Source organism: Artibeus jamaicensis, unplaced genomic scaffold (assembly GCF_021234435.1).
Source record: "Artibeus jamaicensis isolate MK-2021 breed Jamaican fruit bat unplaced genomic scaffold, CSHL_Jam_final contig_402, whole genome shotgun sequence".
NCBI lineage: Eukaryota > Metazoa > Chordata > Mammalia > Chiroptera > Phyllostomidae > Artibeus > Artibeus jamaicensis.
In genome coordinates, this window is record NW_026521818.1 from 18366979 (window position 1) to 18386625 (window position 19647).

Below are 19647 nucleotides of genomic sequence, written 5' to 3' on the forward strand. Positions count from 1 at the left end.
TTTCTCTTACCACTATCACCAAATCCAACAGAAAATCTAGTTGGCTGCACTTTCAAAACATATTCAGAATCTAACCGCTCTGACTGCCCCCACTGCTTCCCCCCTGGTGTGAGCCATTATTATTTCTTGCTGAAATCACTCCAATGGTCTCCTAATCTTCCTCCCTCTAGAGTCTGTTCTTCACATGGCAACCATAGTGATTTTTTAAGAAATGAAGTCAGGCCACAACATCCCTCTGCTCAAAACTCTCCGATGATCCCCATGTCTCTCAGAATAAAAGCCAAGGTTTTTACAATGATCTGAAGGGCCCTCACATTCCAGCCCTGCTGCCACCCTCTCTCTGACTCTGCCTCCAGTTCACTCGGTCCATTCCAGCGACAGTAGCCTCCCTGCTGTGCTGTAGACCTGCCTTTCACTGGCTGTTCCTTGCTTTACATACTTTCTGCCTGGCACAGCCACTTTGGAAAACAACCTGGGAACTCCTCAAAAAGTTAAACATACAGTTACCATATGACCCAGCAATTCTACTCCTCGCATACACCCAGTAGAATTAAAAATGTGTATTCTCACCCAAACTTGCACATGAATATTCAAAGCAGCATTGTCCATAAAGCCAAAGAGTGTAACTAAATCAAATATTTACCAGTGGATGACTGGATAGACAAAATGTGGTATATCTACACAAAGGGAGATTATTCAGCCATAAAGGAAATAAAGTAATGATATATGCTACAACCTGGAAAAACCTTGTAGGCATTAAGTGGAGGAAGCCAGACACAAGAGGCCACATATTACATGATTCTATTTGCGTGAAACGTCCAGCACAGGTGGAGCAGAGTTTAGTGGTTTCCAGGGGCTGTGGGAGAAGGCATGGGGAGTGACTGCTAGAGAATAGAGGTTTTTTTAGGACGTGGTGATAAGGTTATGGAATTAAATAGTAGTGATAGTTGCACAACTTTGTGAATATACTAAAAGCTATCGATCTATACACTTTAATAAGAGAGCAAATTTTATGGTATGTGAGTTATATCTCAATTTTATAAGAGCTTCCCCCCAGATACCTGTTTGGATTATTCCTTTACTCCACTGAGGCTTGGCTCAAATGTCATTTTCTCAATGAAAACTTCTGTCACCCTACTGCCCTTCTAGCTCTCCTGATCCCTGTATCCTGCTGTATCAGTGAATCCAGGTGGTCTATGTCCACTCCCAACATGACATATACTTCACTCACTGTGTTTATTGTTATTTCCCCTACTGAAATGTAAGCTCGACAACTTCAGGGATTTTGTCTGCTTGTTCACTTATCTAGTACAACTGTCTAGAAAAGTGCCTTGTACAACAATAAATATTGGTTGAATAAATAAATTAATACCAAGCGGACAGTAAAATTGATAATGCAGAAGAGTATTGGATCATATGGAATAACAGTCATATATTCTTAAATTTTAAAAGATTACCAAACAGTATGTAACATATATGTATGACCCCAAATTGTTAATAAATGAAAAAATGTACCACACATAGAAGGTATATTGGGAGAATGAGATACATTAAAATACATCTCTGGGTGCTGATGTTATAGGTAGTAATTAATTTATGTTTTCAAAAATGTGCTCATATTTTCTAAACTCACAAGTTTTTGGATCAGTAAGATTTGGGATCTAATCTATGGTCATGTAATTCTGAGCAAGTTACTCAGCCTCAGTGACTTAGTTTCCTCATCTATGCGTGGAGATAATAACAATACTAACTTCATTGGGCTATTTTATTTTTTATTTATTAAAAAAATTTTTTTTATTGATTATGCTGTTACAGTTGTTCTATTCCCCCCTTCATTCCCTTCCACCCTACCCCCCCATCCCCACCATTACCCCCCCTTTAGTTTATGACCATGTGTCTCAAGTTCTTTAGATTCTATATTTCCCATGCTATTCTTGCCCCCCCATCTATTTTCTATCTACTATCTATGCTACTTATTTTCTGTACCTTCTCCCCCCTTCTCCTCCTCCCACTTCCCTGTTGCTAACCCTCCTTGAGATCTTCATTTCTATGGTTCTGTTCCTGATCTAGCTGTCCTTTTAGTTTGCTTTCGTTTTAGGTGTGGTTGTTAATAACTGTGAGTTTGCTGTCCTTTCACTGTTCATGTTTCTTTAACTTCTTTTTCTTAGATAAGTCCCTTTAACATTTCATATAATAAGGGCTTGGTGATGATGAACTCCTTGAATTTGGTCTTATCTGAGAAGTACTTTATCTGCCCTTCCATTCTAAATGAAAGTTTTGCTGGATAGAGCAATCTTGGTTGTAGGTCTTTGGATTTCATGACTTGGAATACTTCTTTCCAGCCCCTTCTCTTCTGTAAGGTCTCTTTTGAGAAATCCACTGACAGTCCGATGGGGACTCCTTTGTAGGTGACTGTCCCCTTAGCTCTTGCTGCTTCTAGAATTCTCTCCTTCATTTTAATCTTGGCTAATGTAATTATGATGTGCCTTGGTGTGTTCCTTCTTGGGTCCAAGTTCTTTGGGACTCTCTGAGCTTCCTGGATTTCCTGGAAGTCTATTTGCTTTGCCAGATTGGGGAAATTCTCCTTTATTATTTGTTCAAATAAGTTTTCCACTGGTGACTGTGCCTTTCCCCCTTCTGGTACCCCTGTAATTCAGATGTTGGAGCGTTTAAAGATGTCTTGGAGGTTCCTAAGACTCTCCTCATTTCTTTGAATTCTTGCTTCTTGACTCCTTTCTGTTTGGCCATTATTTGCTTTCTTCTGGTCCACTCCATTGATTTGAGTCCCAGTTTCCTTTTCATTGCTATTGGTGTCCTGTGCAATTCCATTCATTTCAATTAGTTTCGCCTTCATATATTTGTCTAATTTGTGGCTATAATCAACCAGTTCTGTGAGGATCCTGATCACCAGTGTTTTAAACTGTGCGTCTGAGAGTTTTGCTATTTCTTCATCGCTTAGATTTATAGGCTCTGGGGCTTTGAGATCTTGAGCCATTTTTGGTCTGTTTGTGCCCTTTAAGTGTGAGGAACGGAGCCTTGGACTCCCGGGTCGCTGGGTTGTGACGCTGTATGTGGGGGCGTGGTCAGAGCGGGGAAATGGCGACACCCTCTGCTGTTTGCACCGCTGGGTGAGAAACAGAGCCTTAGGTGGTTCACCGGGGCGGGCCACTCAGAGTGGCTGGGTTATGACCCTGTATGTGGAGGTGGGGTCAGAGCAGGGAAATGGCAGCGCCCCTCCACACTGCTTGCCGTGGGGACCCGCTGGGTCCCGGTCCAATCGCCCGCTCCCTCGCTGGTCTATCCGCGTACAAATGCGCGACCACGGTCAACCCACAGCCCTGCTCCCTTGCTGTTTCCCCCCCACGGTCGCTCACTAGGTCCAACCCTGTGCCTGAGTCCGTCTGACCGAGTTTTCCTGTGCAACCCCACTCCACCAGCTGCTGGTTTCGCCCCTTACTGGTCAGACTGAAGAATTTGTTGTTAACAGACTTCCGAAAAGTTCAATTTTCTGTGTTCTGGCTGTGTTTTCTGTTGCTAATATTTAGTTGTTTCTAAACTTGGTTGTGTGAGAAGGCACGGATATCCACCTATGCCTCCATCTTGGCGGAAGTCCCATTAGACTATTTTAAAGATTAAATGAAATATTACACGTAAAACACTCAGCACAGTGTTTGGCATATAATAGTCACTCAGTATAATGTTAAGTGTCATTAATCTCTTCAAATATTCTACTTCTTCTTGTCTTTATTTGGAACACTTTTTAAAATATATTTTTTATTGTTTCTGCTATTACAGTTGTCCCCACTTTTTTTCTGGAGCACCTATTAATCAGACGTTGGACTGCTAAGGCTGTGCGTCCCTGCTTAACAAGTTTTCCCTTGTATATTTTATTGTCTTGACTTTTTGTTCTACGGTTTATGAGGTTGACTTGACTTTTTAAATGACTTTTGACTTTTAAATGACTTTTAAACCCATTATATAAATTTTAAAAATTTCATCTACCATAGTCTTGATTTCTACTATTTTCCTTTTACTTTATAGGTGTTTATAAACAATATACATTATTGCTTTGTTTATTAAATTTGTACCATAGGATACATATTCCAAGATCATTTTGTTCACCCAACACCATATCTGAAATCTGTCCATGTTCATACATACGGATCTAGTTTACAGGGTGGGGCAAAGGTAGGTTTACAGTTGTGAGTACAGGAAACAAAGAGTTTATTCTTGCACTGTTATTATTAATTATTGTATTATTTTCCATACAAACAACTGTAAACCTACTTTTGTCCCATATACCCTATACTAATTTTTAACTGCTGTGTTTCTCTGTATTTATTCATCTAATGAATATTTATGTGCACCAACAATGTTCCTGGAACTGTACTGGTTGGTGGGTGAGAACACAGCAATGAAGGAAACAAAATATGAACCTAGGAAATTCATTGTATTTTTCCTCCATTAACAAACATTAGGGTTTACCGTGACAAAGATGCTTCAGTGAATGTCCCTGGAAAGGGCTTCTGCTGCAAATGCTTTTCTAGGGAATATATTGAAGGGTGAAACTGCTTCTTCCTAGATCACATTTTCAATTTTACCAGGTATTTATTGCCAACTTGCTTTCCAAAGTGGTGTAGAGACTGCATGCCAAGAAACCCGGGAAAATTCTCCATTCCATTCATCTTGCCCAATATGTGAACAGCCATACTTGATTTCCACCCTTCTGGTGGGTGAGGAATGGTATCTCTGTTTTGGTAAGCATCTCTCCTAATTGTCAGTAAGGATAGCATCTCTTCTTATATCAATTGGTCCTTGAAATCTCCTTTGCCTGCTGCTGGAAGGTACCCTGTTCATTTCTGTAGTCAGTTGTTCATCTTTTTTATACTGATTTGTAAGGATTCTCTGACTATATAGTCTGGAAACCAACACATTTGCTCTTTTATGTGTTGAAATATATTTTTCCAGTTCAGGGTATGTGTCTTAACTTTATAATGGCTTTTGCATAAAAGAGTTTTACTTCTTAATGTAATCTTTCCCTTTATGAACTGTCCTTTTTGTGTACTGACTGAGAAATAATCTCTCCCCTGCAAACATAAAAGTATTCTCCTGTATTTCCTACTAATGATTCCTTAAGTTTATTTTACACATTCAGGTCCTTAATCCATCTAAAATTATCCATCTGTATGAGGTGAGGTATTCATCTATTTTTCTTTTTTCACGATGAGAGCTAAATCATGTATTAAATAATTCTTCCTGTTCTCACTTATTTTTAACATCTTGTCTACCCTCTGCCAAGTCCTTGCACACATCTTGGAGATGGTTTCTATGTTGTTACAATGAGTAGATCTGAGATTTTAGTCAGATTCTTTTTAGAAATAATTCTCTTCTGGTCCTAAATTTCCTATCTTTCTCTCCATCTCACAACTTCTCCTGTCTTTACTTACACTGACCATGTTTTTAAACCCACCTGTTTGTTTACAGATGAAGAAACAAGGATGCAGAGATTCTATACTTATTATTCAGGGTCACATAGCAACACAGCAATCTTGGGCCAGGTGGCATCTCATAGTGGTTTTGATTTGCATTTCTCTGATGATCAAGTGATGTTGAGCATCTTTACATGTACTTATTGGGCATCTGTATGTCCTCTTTGGAAAAATGTCTATTCAGATCCTCTGCCTATTTTTTCATCAAATTGTTTTTTGCTCTTGAGTTGTATGAGCTCTTTATATATTTTTGCATGTTAATCCCTTATCAGATATATGATTCACAAATATTTTCTCTCATGCAGTAGATTGTCTTTTTATGTTGTTGATTTCCTTTGCCACATAAAAACTTTTTAGCTTGATGGAGTCCCACTTGCTTATTTTTTGCTTCTGTTGCCTTTGCATCTGGAGATCCAAAAAATCATCACCAAGGCAGATGTCATGGAGCTTCCTGCCTATTTTTCTTGTAAAAGTTTTAGTCTTACATTCAAGTCTTCTTTTATCAATTAGAATTGATTTACTTTTACTTATTTAATTAATTTTTGGACATTCAATTATTTGATATTAGATTCAGCTGTACAGCATAGTGGTTAGACATTTATATCACTTATGAAGTGATCCCCCTGATAACTCTAGTGCTCACCTGGCACCATAGGTAGTTACCACAGTATTATTGGGTTCCCTATGCTGTACTTGACATCCCTGTGACTATTTTGTAACTACCAATTTACACTTCTTAATCTCTTTAAGTCTGTAGTTCACTCTGAGTTAATTTTGCACAAGTAGCCATGCCTGTTCCTTTTTTTTCCACAGGATTGCTGTTGCCTGTGCATTTATCCTTGTCATCAGCCACATCTGGCACCCAGGAACAGGGACCTAAAGCTACCAGCCGTCGTTGTGGCAAGCACACCAATGTGAGTGGAACACCAGCAACAGCCCAGGTAAGGGCTGATGACACTGAGTGCTTTTTGAAGGTCGTAGGGTGTGTTGTATTTCAGAGAAAAGGGGAACCACACCGCTACTCTCTCAAGAGGAGAGTGCCTTGACCTTTGCCTGGACAGGCTTTTATTGTTTTCCTCAGGTCTTACATCAGAGAAAGATTTATTATCTATCACATAGAATATTATTGTCTACATTTTAGGTACAATCAAGGAAATGAAAATAATATGCAGAGGGGAATGGCGATGAGCTGATTAGCTCTGTCTTTGGGAAAATTCACACAGGCTTTGGATATTACCTTGAAGATAGACAATACACATTTGTTGTTTTAGATCAGGGTGATGGAGTTTTAGCAAGAGCAAGCCATAACAATCTGTATACATTTTCTAGGCCTGATTCCCATGGGAAAACTCGGTTGGAAGGTCTGGGTCCTGCCCACCACTTTGCTTCTGTAGGTTTTCCATACAGAGCTGAGTCACATTTGCCAGACTAAAACAAACCAGTCCCCCGCAGTGCATGGTACAAGATACTAGTCTATTTCATTATTTTTTCTGTGACCGTCAAGTTTTCCCAACATCATTTATTGAAGACACTGTCCTTTCCCTATCGTAAATTATTGCCTCTTTTGTCATAAATTGACTATATATGTATGGGTTTATTTGGGGGCTCTCTGTTCTGTTCCATTAAGTTATGTGTCTGTTTTATGCCAGTACTGTACAGTCTTTATTGTAATTGTAAAAGTAATTTGAAATTAGGGAGTGTGATGCCTCCAGCTTTGTTTTTTTTTTTTTTTCTCAAGAGTGCTTTGGCTATCTGAGATCTTTTGTAGTTTCATACAGATTTTAGGATTGGTTGTTCTATATCTGTCTTTCACCAGTGTCTAGTAGTTTTCAGTGTATGAGTGTATGAGTCCTTCACTTACTTGGTTAAATTTATTCCTAGATATTTTATTCTTGTTATTGTAATTGTAAATGATATGTTTTCTTCATTTTTCTTTTGTTTTTATAGAGTTTATTGGGGTGACATTAGTTAACAAATCCATACAGGTTTCAAATGTACAACTCAACAAAACATCACCTACATACCGCATTTGCACTTATCGCCCCAAGTAAAGTCTCTTTTCATCTTCATTTAGCTCCTCTTACGCTCTTTTATGACCCTTCCCATCCAGCTTTCCCGCTGGTAATCACCATGCTGTTTTCTGTGCCATTGTCTTATATATGTTATATATAACTGTCCAGAAAGGATTGAGTTATGCACTATGAAAAATAGAGACATTTATTGAAGAAGATACAAGATAGAAGAAACACTGTACATAGCACAATGATGCCTCAGTCTCTATCAAAGAAGACACCTTGGGACCTCACACCATTCTTCCAGCATCTCTTCCACTGTTCAAAACACTATGCAAAATCTTTTGTTGGAATTGCCATCAGCTGTCCCATTTTATTTTCCTGAATCTCATCAATTGTCTGAAATGTCTTCCCTCTCAAAGGTGATTTTAATTTTGGGAAAAGCCAGATTCACAGGGCACCAAATGTTGGCTGTACCGCACACTGAGTCACCTGGATAATTTGATATTTTGCCAAAAAACTCTGCATGAGATGTGATACATGAGCAGGCACGTACTCATGATGAAGCTGCCAATCACCGGTTACCCATAGCTGCAGCTGTTTTCATTGTACTGCGTTGCTCAACTAACGGACACTGAGGTAGTGCTCCTTATTAATTCTTTGGCCTGGAGGGGTGTACTCATGATGTACAACATGGTCTGGATTTTGCTGTGACTTTGAAGCATTTGTGCCACACATTTATTTGTGCTACACTCATTGCATCATCCTTGAACGCTTTCTGAATCATCCAAATACTTCCACGGAGGAATATTCAATCTTAAGGCAACATTTGACGCAGATTTTTTGCTCTACTCACTCAGTCACTTTGAATGTGATGGCCACACAGTACACATGTTCACTCAATGGCGTCTACCACCCCCACTGATCAGTACAATGAAGTCATCATTGGTCATGTATGTGCATTCCAGTCTACTCTCCGTGGCTGCCAGGTTACATCGATGTCATGGAAACCATTCTTGTTATATTAACAACAGCTGGACTTTTTCCAAACAGACCTCGTACATCCAGCCTGAGAAGTACTGCTTCAAAAAACACAGGGAGTCCATGACTTAGTAGGTCTCCTGGTTCCTTGACCAGGAATTACAAAAATCAGTCCACTTTTTCAGATGAACAAATGAGCTCTTCTTATGCATTAATCTATCTTAATTTTTATTAACTACTACAGTTTGCAGGCAAATCCAATCAATAAGAAGAAGGCATCATATGCAGATAAAAGAAAATAAAGGAAGTTGGGCGAGGTGTGCAAAAGGGACCACAGTGCGCAATTGCCAACTCCAGTCTCCAAGAGCTCAGAGTCTTTTTTTTCCTTAATCTCTTCACCTTTTTTCACCCAGCACCCAGCTCCCTCCCCTTTGACAGCTGTCAGTCTGTTCTATGTATCTATGCTCTGTTTCTATTTTATCTGTTAAATTATTTTGTTCATTCGACTCTACATATAAGTGAGATCACATGGTATTTGTCTCTATGATTGTCTTATTTCACTTAGCATAAGACTCTCCAGGTCCATCAGTGCTGTCACAAAAGGTAAGATTTCCTTCTTTTTCATAGCAGAGTAGTATTCTATTGTACAACTATACCACAGTTTTGTTTTTTTTTTAATTCTCACCTGAAGACATGTCCATTGACTTTAGAGAGAGAGGAAAGGAGAGAAATAGAGAGGAAAATCGATATGAGATGGAAATATTGATCAGTTGTCTGGGTCCATATGCACCCTGATTGGGGATTGAACCCACAACTCAGGTGTGCGCCCCAGTTGGGAATCAAATCTGTAACGCTTAGGTGTATGGGATGATGCTCCAACCAAATGAGCCACCTGGCTAGGGCACCACAGCTTTTTTATCCACTTATCTACCGATGGGCACTTGGGCTGTTTCCAGATCTTGGCTACTGTAAATAATGCTGCAATGAATATAGGGGTCCATACATTCTTTCGAATTAGTGTTTTGGGTTTAATTTCTCTTTATGGTAGTTTGTTGTTAGTATATAGAAATGCAACAGATTTTTTTTGTATATTAAACTGTATCCTGCAACTTTACTAAGTTTGTTTATTACTTCTAATGGTTTTTTGGTGGAGTCCTTAGGGTTTTCTATATAGGAAATCATGTCTTCCACAAAGAGTGACAGTTTTATTTCTCCCTTTCCAATTTGGTTGCCTTTTATATCTTTTATCTGATACTATGTTGAATAAAAGTTGTTCTTAATCTTAGATGAAAAGCTTTTGGCTTTTCACTGTTGAGTATAATGGAAAAACTTTCATTTTTTCATTGTTGAGTAAGCTGTAGGCTTATCATGTGTGGCCTTTATTATGTTGAGGTATGGTCCCCATATGCCCACTTTGTTGATAGTTTTTATCATAAATGGATATTGAATTTTGTCAATGCTTTTTCTGCATCTATTGAGATGATCATATGATTCTTAACCTTAATTTTGTTAATGTGGTATATCACTGTGATTAACTTGTGAATGTTGAACCGTCCTTGCATGCCTGGAATAAATCCCACTTAATCATAGTCTATGGTCCTTTTAATGTATTTTTGGACTTGGTCTACTGATATTTGGTTGTAGATTTTTGCATGTATGTTCATTGGAGATATTGGCCAGTAATTTTCTTTTCTTGTGGTATCCTTGTCTGACTTTGGTATTAGAGTAATTTTGCCTTCATAAAATGAGTTTAGAAGCATTCTTTCCTCTTCATTTTTTTGGAAGAGTTTAAGAAGGATTCTTATTAGTTTTTCTTTGAATATTTGGTAGAATTCACCAGTGAATCTCTCTGGTCCTGGACTTTTATTTATAGGGAGGTTTCTGATTATTGATTCAATCTGCTTACTAGTAATCTGTTTATTGAGATTTCCTATTTCTTCATGATTCAGTCTTAGAAAGTTGCAGATTTTGAGGAATTTATTCATTTCTCCTAGGTGATCCAGTGTGCTAAGATGTAAATAATAGGGGAAGCTAGGTAGGAGGTACATGGGGGCTTTCTGTACTATCTTTGTAATTTTTCTGTAATTATAAAAGTGTTCTAAATATCAAGTTTATTTAAAAAATAATCACACTTTATATAAATATGGAAAATAATTCCTGGGTGTTCTTTTTCCCCTAATATGTGGCTTTCATCGAATCTTTAAAATACCGCAGATGAGTCTGAGGACTCATTTGGCATCTTGCTGTTTCTAGACCTGGACACCTCAGCCTGCTGAACTGCGCCTTTTTCAGGGTCATAGCCACCATCCCAAAAATTTCTGATTGCTTTGTTTTCAACTGTTGTAGCTTGCTGAATCAAAGCAGCTGAACTTGATACAAGTTCAATGTTGTTTCCTTCAAGAGTCAACTCATTTTTGGGGGCTTGAAGTACTGAACAAGTGACATGTGAACAAGCAACAAGTAACTGTTCCAACCCTGTGGATATATTTTCATCCAAGAAATTTCTGATTTCAACATGAGAACCATCTTCGTGAATAACGATGTTGATGGGGAAGTGAACGTACACAGACTCATCTTGTAACCAAAGCCCAGGGTTACACCCTTGATCCTGTTCTGTACGTGACTGCAGATAGTGGGAACAGTGGCCAGGCCTTTCTAATGCCCCACCATTTGTCAACGAGAGCCTCTTCCTTTTGTTTCCAAGGGGACTGGGTTCTACACTGATGTGACTGAAGTCCTCCAGCAGAGTGCCTCTGGGGCCCTTCTCAATAACTACTCGGCCCTTCAGAGTGATGTTGACATTTTTTGGGATGTCGAAAGTCTGATTGCCAAGAATAGTCTTCATCCTCACAGTAGATGCATCAAAGAAAGTTCCTGAGTGTTCTTAAAACTGCAGTTACTATACCCCCATGGAAAGCAACTCAGTAACTAACAGACAGCTAGCCCTGCTTGGTATTCCAACCAGCATTGCTTCCTGGACTAATTTCCAATGAACCTTTGTCTCCTAGGTTAGTTATGGTTCCACAGATGGTACTCAGTTATACTCTAAAGCTCCTCTGAGAAAAAAGCAAGAACAAATGGATGTGCAGTGCAGCAGGAGAGTGTTGAGTTAGAGTTTTGCTGTGCTATAAAGTCGAACTATGTGATATTGTTTGCTAATTATATTTTAAAGGGTGAGGTGACTACATACTAGTTTGGTCCAGCCTGGCTTCAGCCCATTTTCAAGTACTTCAGGCAAGAAAGTGAATTTATACGTTTTCCAGAATTCCTAAGAGATTTTATAGGTTAAGTAAAAAATTTCCATAGACCACAAGTAGGAATAAATGGTACCAATCACATAGCACTTGCTCATTAAATTGTCTATAGTCTCTGTCATTCTCTATCAACATATGATTTATTAATTTTGTTCTAAAGATTTGCATCCAGGCAGCATAAATCCTGAATAAATATTAGTTTAACAGTCACAGTGCTCCATGGGATAAAAGTCAGGTGAAGAAAACTCAAAATTGTCACAATGTGAAAATAACATGACAGTTGTATCAATATTTGAAAGTTGAAATGATATTCAATACCCTTACAGAGGTGGAGCATAAATCTTATTTCTGCTTACTTTATTATGCATACTGTAAAACTTTTCTTTTAAATTCTTTATTACTATTTTCCCTTGTGAAAATGTTTTGAAAAGCAAATCTAAGATCATTCCCCATCCACCTCCAGCTATTAGGCAACACCAGACACTGCCCTCCTGCTACAGCTTCGATAACCTAAATACTTTAGAAAAACAATCTATTACCTGGCCCTCAAGCTGTTCATAGTGAGGATATTTGACATTTCCTTTATGTGCATTTAAAAAAAGAGAGAACTGTCTGTCGATGTGGCAAATACCAGTTTTAATATTTGAAATTATATCGCCTTGATTCCATTGGGTTATTCCACCTGACTCTTTAACCTTTATGAAATTCTAATTGTCTATGTCCTCAGAAATGTAATTGTGATTCAGAAAAATGACCAGACAATAAATACTGTGGTTAAAAGTTAAGTACTCACCAGAATGAATTAAAGATGGCTAGGATTAAGGACAAATAGCTCATTATTCAGGTAACTCAATTTTCTATTATTTATATTATAGTCTCATGTAGCTGATGGCATGGTTAGTATAGACAAGATGTGTCAGAAGCCATTCCAGCTATGACTTCATACATCCTATGACATCTCTCATTAGAAACACTTATTCCCAGTGTCTGAATTCTGGGTGGGTTGAAATACAGCAAAAGGAATGGAGAAAATCAAAGTCCTTCACACTACATTCCCTCTCCACTTCACTAATGATATTTTGTTGGAAAGGTTTCAACACATTGTCAGAAATGAGGAACATTGATCTACATGCAGGATATGCATAGAGGTTATCAAAATAAAATTTTAGAGAACTGTGACGGGGCTGGATTGAAGATTTTAAATCTCTTATCAGAGAGGCCAAAATCCAGAGTCAGACTTCTGTCTTTCAGAAATGACCACCATAAGACTGATGAAAGAGAGTTCATGAACAGGTTAAAACATGCCAAAAAAACAAATATAATAAAAATTGTTTAAAAGAGAATTTGTGTAATGGTTCTAGATACATTCATTAAAGGTATTTCACATAATAACAAAAAAAATTGAAAAAAGAAAGGATCATAGGAAGAGCCCCTTTTTCTTTTTCTTGTGGACATTGTCATTTCTGCATGTAACTCTCGGAACGGCTCCAGCCAGGCTGCCGCTAACCTGAGGATAAACATTAGCCCTGGAACTGTGGAAAGAGGAAAAGAATCTAGGTGCTTGATGTTAAAGTCACCGAATTTCTGAACAAACTCAGTCTGGAGCCCCCTTCCACCCCTGTCAAAAATGCCAACCGGTTATGCTTACTGTTATAAAAAAAATATTTTTGATGAACAATATAATTTGTTCCTTTTTTGTCCTACGTTTCCCCCTATTTATTTGTATAACAACAGATGAATTTATTTCATTAACTAGTATTGGGGAATGAACAAAACTTAATTAAAATTCAAATCATAATTCCATCATGATGTATTCTACCCCGGTATTCTCTGGATTTAATAAGAAATTATGCCTCATCAAACATATATAATTTGGCTTGAAGTGATAATAGTAGGGAGCCAAATTTATAGTTATCATAAAGTTGTCTATGCTGCATATTTTCATTTCCGAGTGCAATAAGCATTGGGTAACCTAGGTCCCCAGGCAATCATTTAGTCATTCCAGCTCACTCTGGGTGGAGCTTGTTTACATCCTATAATCACACCCTGAACAGTCACTGCTAAATATAAACACAAGGAAGGATAGCAGTTGTTTGACAACTTCAGTGATACCACTACACAATAATATTGACAGGCTCGATACTGACAGCGACGAAGCTACCATGGGTACTCTTTCACAATGTAAAACAGACATCTACAAAACCGAACAGAAATATGCCATTTCTTCATCCCACAGAGCTAGGGAGGCGGCATCATGTGAAGAAACAAGGATGGGTCTAGGCCACGAACATGGCAGTTTTGCAATATGATAACCCAGAGAAGGAAGTTGTGGATAAATTGCCAACATTTGAGGAACCTGTGTTCACAGGAGGCATACAGTGTATATCTGCTGATTGATTCTGAAATTCAATGACTGGCTGAGTCCCTGTGGGTTTGTCATTTCACTTCCATGGACCTTAACCTCTTCATTTGGAAAACGAGGGTATTAGATATTTCATGGTTAATTCCCTTCCAATCTAAGGTTATGTAACAATAGTCACTTATGTCATATATATGATAACTTCATGCTTTCAATAATATCAAGAAGCCCTAGCTGGTGTGGCTCAGTGTATTGAGTGCTACCCTGCTGACAACAGGATCACTGAGGGTTCGATTCCCAGCCAGGGCACATGCCTGGGTTGCAGGCCAGGTCCCCAGAAGAAGGCATGCGACAGGCAACCACACATTGATGTTTCTCTCCCTCTCTTTCTCTTTCCCTTCCCCTTTCTCTAAAAATAAATAAATAAAATCTTTTTTTAAAATAGCAAGAATAATAAAACTTGATATGAACTTGTGAATCTGTAAGTTGTGGTTAAATCCATTTTATTATTATTTTTAATATCAAATTTTCTTTTTGTCCATGTGACTGGGGGCATTGGTGTTCTCTAAGCTTTAGTTCCCTTATATATAAATTAAGGTAGTGGAACCTATCATTGTTTATAACATGTTGTGAGCGTTATCTAGATGATGTATGTAATGTTTGGGTCAGTGCACGGCATATAGGTGGCACTTGTTACATTATTTCTACTGTCTTCACCTTTATTTTGTTTATGAAACAAGTAAGCGAAGAATAAATAGTTTTATGATAGTCCACTTGGAAACTATTTTTATAAATTGCTATAAAATGTTTTTTTATGAATTATAGTTATTTAGAAAAGAAGCACCTGAATTTTGGAAATATGTTTTTGAACAGAAAGAGAGGATCCTAAAATAATGCAATTCTCCTTTAAAAGATAAGTTACAATAATTATACATTGAATTTGCTATTTTTGTAGGATAAGCCTAGACAGTATTAATTGTAATACTCATATAAACCAAAGCAGAAGATGTGACCAACATTAGGTAACTTGTTAATCAGCCGTGTGAGATATATACAATTATGACCCTTACCCCCCAAAATCAAGGAAAAAAATCCTTAGAATGTTATTGCTAACTACCGAAAAAAAATGCTGCATATATAAAGAAAATGAAAAACACAAAGCAAGTACCCACATTTTCTGCCTGAGTAAATGGCATAAAATATGTTTGCTACAGACATATACTTATTAGTGTGAACTAACACAAGACAAATTTGATCTAAGACACTACCCACTTTTAGAAACAGAGCTGACAAAAATTTAAATTTAGTGTTTAAATTGGTAAATATTTCAAGAAAAAAATCTGGTGAGTTTTTGAGCAGTTGAAAAAGAATCTTGATTCTTCCTCATTTGCTGTCAGGAAAAACCAAAGAAAAATAGATTAGGATGCCAAAATGTCAGGGTATTGATTTTAAACTCTAGAAGCTCATTAAAATAATTCGTCCACATTTTCTGTTATTCTTTCTTTTTTTTTTAAGATTTTATTTATTTATCTTTAGAGGGGAAGGGAAGGAGAGAGGGAGAGAAATATCAGTGTATGGTTGCCTCTCGTGAGTTCCCTGCTGGGAACTGGCCTGCAACCCAGGCATGTGTCCTGACTAGGAATCAAACCGCGATGGTGTGGTTCACAGGCCCGCACTCAATCCACTGAGCTGCACCAGTCAGGGCTCTCTGTTATTCTTTCTTCTCCGAGTAACTCAACTGACCTATAGGGGCAGAGCATCAGAGGCCTAAAGAACCTCCCTAAAGAGCACTCTTACTTTGGGCCCTGTTTTCAGTATTTAACACAAAACCTGACTGTCTCACGCCTTCACCAGTCTGGCTAAGGGAACTGAGTGAGCTGATAGAGATGACAGCCTATCCCTTCAGTTGATACCTTGTAGAGTATTTGACAGAAAGATCTTGCACTAAGGCTAGCATGACTTCACTCAGCCCTGCCATATCATAACCCACCTTCCTCCTCTCATTCACTCTGCCATGCCTCTGCCATCCTTGAGATGAAAACGGAACTAATGCCATAGGGCAAAGGGCACAACACACATAAAGGCAAGGGTAACAAGTGGTATTCAAATGAGGAGTTGCTTGCTCTCATGATGCTAGTTCAACCTGAGTTTCCTTGGTTGCTCTGTTTGCGAGGGATAAATAAACATGCTACATTTCTTAAATTAGCTTATTTATTGATATGATTCATTCACTTCCTGACAGACTTCAGTTTCTGGCTACTGCCTAAAAGCCCTTAAACACAGGTATAAAGAGAAACATTTACCAAATGGTCTTTAAATTGAAAGTCTGAGACCAGAGAATTTACCTTCTTTTATGGTTCACGTCTTTGGAAAGTTAAACTTAAAAAATGATTTTCTGGAATTTTAAGTGTGAGTCCAGTGACTTTTCTCTTATTGTCCCATTATGATGGAGGCTGAGGTCCACGTAGCAGATGCATCTTAAATCCCTCAGCCCATGGGGTTGTCAGTTTCTTAACCATGTGGGAGTCAAGGCTGAGTTCTGGAAGGAAGCGTGATGTTTCAGCATGAGATTAGTTGAAATAGCTGAGGCTTCTAAGCAGGTGAGCAAGACTGAAACCAGCTGAGAGAAGGGCCCTACCTTCTAGCCAGCCCCAGCAGGAGTGAAGGGAGGGAAGGGGACGACCTTGAGGAGGGTGGCACTTATTGGAAGCTGATGGAATGGAAGTCTCCTTGACTTCCAAGCAGAGAGACAGAACATGCTCCTGGTCAAAGCAAGGAGGAAAGGGAATTTACATGCTAGAACACATCCCTATTTTTCTTATGAGGACTTCTTTCTTCAATCACATTGGGATACATCTTTTTTAAAACTTCTGTTCATTAAGCAATAAATATGGGCCAGGAACATTGCCAAAGGCTTTACATACATGAGATCATTGTCCTCAGAACAGCCGTATGAGATATATATAATTATGACCCTTACCCCCCCAAATTATACATGAGAAAACCAAGTCTTTCTTTATTGAAGAATGGGCCCATGGAAAGACGCCAAGATTCTCATGTTGGTCTGACTGTCTCTTTAAGCTAGAGCTCTTTATCACTAAACTATTCATTCATGAACTGAGGTACTGACTTCCACACGAAGCCTTCTTCCGAAAGGGTGAACCACAAAAATCACTAAGATGTTGAATGGTCAAGGATTCAATAATAGTCATTGCCTTTTAGTAAAAAGAAACATAAATAAATGCTGTTTTAGAAATAAATTGCTGTTTTTAGCTATCAGCATAGGGAAAAATATTTTGTGCTTAAAGTTTTAGTTTTAATAACACTACATTAATTATATACATTGTTAATTATATAGAATTAATTAACAGTATATTAACAATCAGTAATACTAATGCTAATTGAAGCTTAACATAATCTGAAACTATTGGGAAAGGTTTACATAAATTCAAGATGAAGCTCCTTAAGCAGCCGACAAAACAATGGGCCAGTGAGAAGTGAGACCATTCAGAGAGAAAGAGAGCCTTTCCTCTCTACTAATTTTTAAGTCAAAGTTTTGGGAGTTAACTGGTATTCTCATGCATTGCTGTTGGGAGTATAAAATGGTGAAACTACTTAGGAAAAGATTCTGTCAGTTCCTTATAAAGTTAAACATATATTTAACATATGGCCCAGCATTGCCTATTTACCCAAGAGAGATGTGAACACACGCCCATAAAAAGACTTGTGCATTTTTATTCATAATAGTCCCAAATAGAAAGCAACAGGTCAAAGGATAAATAATTTTTGGTATATTTATATAATATACAAAAAATATGAAATGGAATAAACTACTAATAATGTGCATTCACATAGCTGTATCTTGTAGTTGCCATGCCAAGGAAAGGAAACTGGACACGCACAGTGAGTCTGTTCATCTGAAATTCTACAGGCAAAACTTAATCAGTAGTGACAGAAATCACCTCAGTGTTTCCTGGAGCAACACACGTGTTGAGATGTTGGGACTGATTGCACAGGGGTACAGAATTCTAGGGAGGTGGAATTGTACTTTATATTGGTTGGGGTGGTGGTTACACAATTATGTGCATACATTTGTTAAAAGCATTCAATTGGTATGCTTAAAATATTATATGTAAATATTACTTCAAAGAAGCTGACTTAAAAAAAAAGACAATAAGCTTAGAAGAGATTATAAACTAAAAAACAAAAATTCCTCCATCTGTTTCCCTGTCCCCCAAAATGTTTCTCTGTCTGATGCTTGTTTCAGGAAGTTTATATCCTGTTATATTTCCTTAGTTGCAAAGAAGATTTTTGTTTATTAGACTCAAGCTATTAAAGATACTGAAACTATCTTACTTGGATAATCAGATTTCCTCAATATTTGAGGTTTTACTATTGGACCATTCTTAAAATGCTATTTTCTAAAATGAGTATTTATATGCCTTAACATTTACTGAACACAATTCAGTCCTCTCTGAATGCCTCCAGATCTTCATTATTAATATCAAAAGTTGTGCAATTCTATAGTACAATGAAGATTTCAGTTTCTAATATAGGACTGTTTGTTTCTATGCTATGTGGCTTCAGAATATTGAGCTTTTTAAGTGTTCATATTTGCATCTTGTTCTTTATTACCTTTCTTGTTGGGACTGTAAGCAAACCCGCACCCCTGCCAACCTTCTAACCTTGTAAGGGAGTTAAACAAAGAGAGCTACACACAGACCAGTGGTCTTTGACTATGAATTTTTCACACCATTGACTGGTTTCAAAAGAATCACATGGAAACTTCTCAAAAGTATAATACATGCCCCATCCTTGGTGATTCTAATATCTAATTCAGTATGCATCATACATGATATTCTTTAAAGTATGGAAATAGGTTTGTTTATGTTTGAACATACACAAAAGTAGAAAAAATACTGTAATAAACCAAGGACTTTTGGTCACCATGGAGGCATAGGTAGATTCACTTCTCCTCCTTGCACAACTATAAGAAGGATCACAATTAACCTCAAAACAAAAAAACACCCAGAACTGCCAGAAAACTGAACTGTATGGAAGTCTGACAACCAAGGATTTAAAGAAACCATATTCACCCAGACGGGTAGAAGGGGCAGAGCTGGGGCATCAGGGTGAGAGGATGCAGTGTGGTGGTGGCAAGGCAGTGGTGGCAGTGGCTAGTGGAACAGGCAGTCTCACATTCACAGGTAGTAGATAAAGGCGGAAGGGCTACCTCTGGAGCAAGTGATCCCAGCCCCAGGCCAGATTGTGTAGCCCAGGGTTCCAGCATTGGGAAATACAGCCTCATAACTTCTGGCTCTAAAAACCAGTGAGGGTCAGGGTGGCGGAAAAAACTGCTGTTTTCTCAGGAAAATCCATTTAAAGGGCCCACACAGTCCAAGAACTAATGCAAACCCATCAACTCGGGGAACCACCACTGGGGAAGCAGCTAGCAGGACACCAGTCTCATATGGGAAAGGGGTGAAGTGACTGGAAACAGGGAGAGTGTTGAGCAAGCCACTAGCAGCCAGGCAGTGGCATTGTCCCTTCTC

The 19647-nt window shown here is 38.2% G+C and overlaps 1 protein-coding gene and 1 pseudogene across 2 annotated transcripts in view; both read right to left on the minus strand.

Annotated features, from left to right (window-relative positions):
- MARCHF3 (membrane associated ring-CH-type finger 3) overlaps positions 1 to 19647 on the minus strand; it is a 140836-nt gene that overhangs the window by 67142 nt on the left and 54047 nt on the right. The window lies entirely within an intron of this gene.
- LOC119044001 (60S ribosomal protein L9-like) lies at positions 9171 to 11419 on the minus strand (annotated as a pseudogene).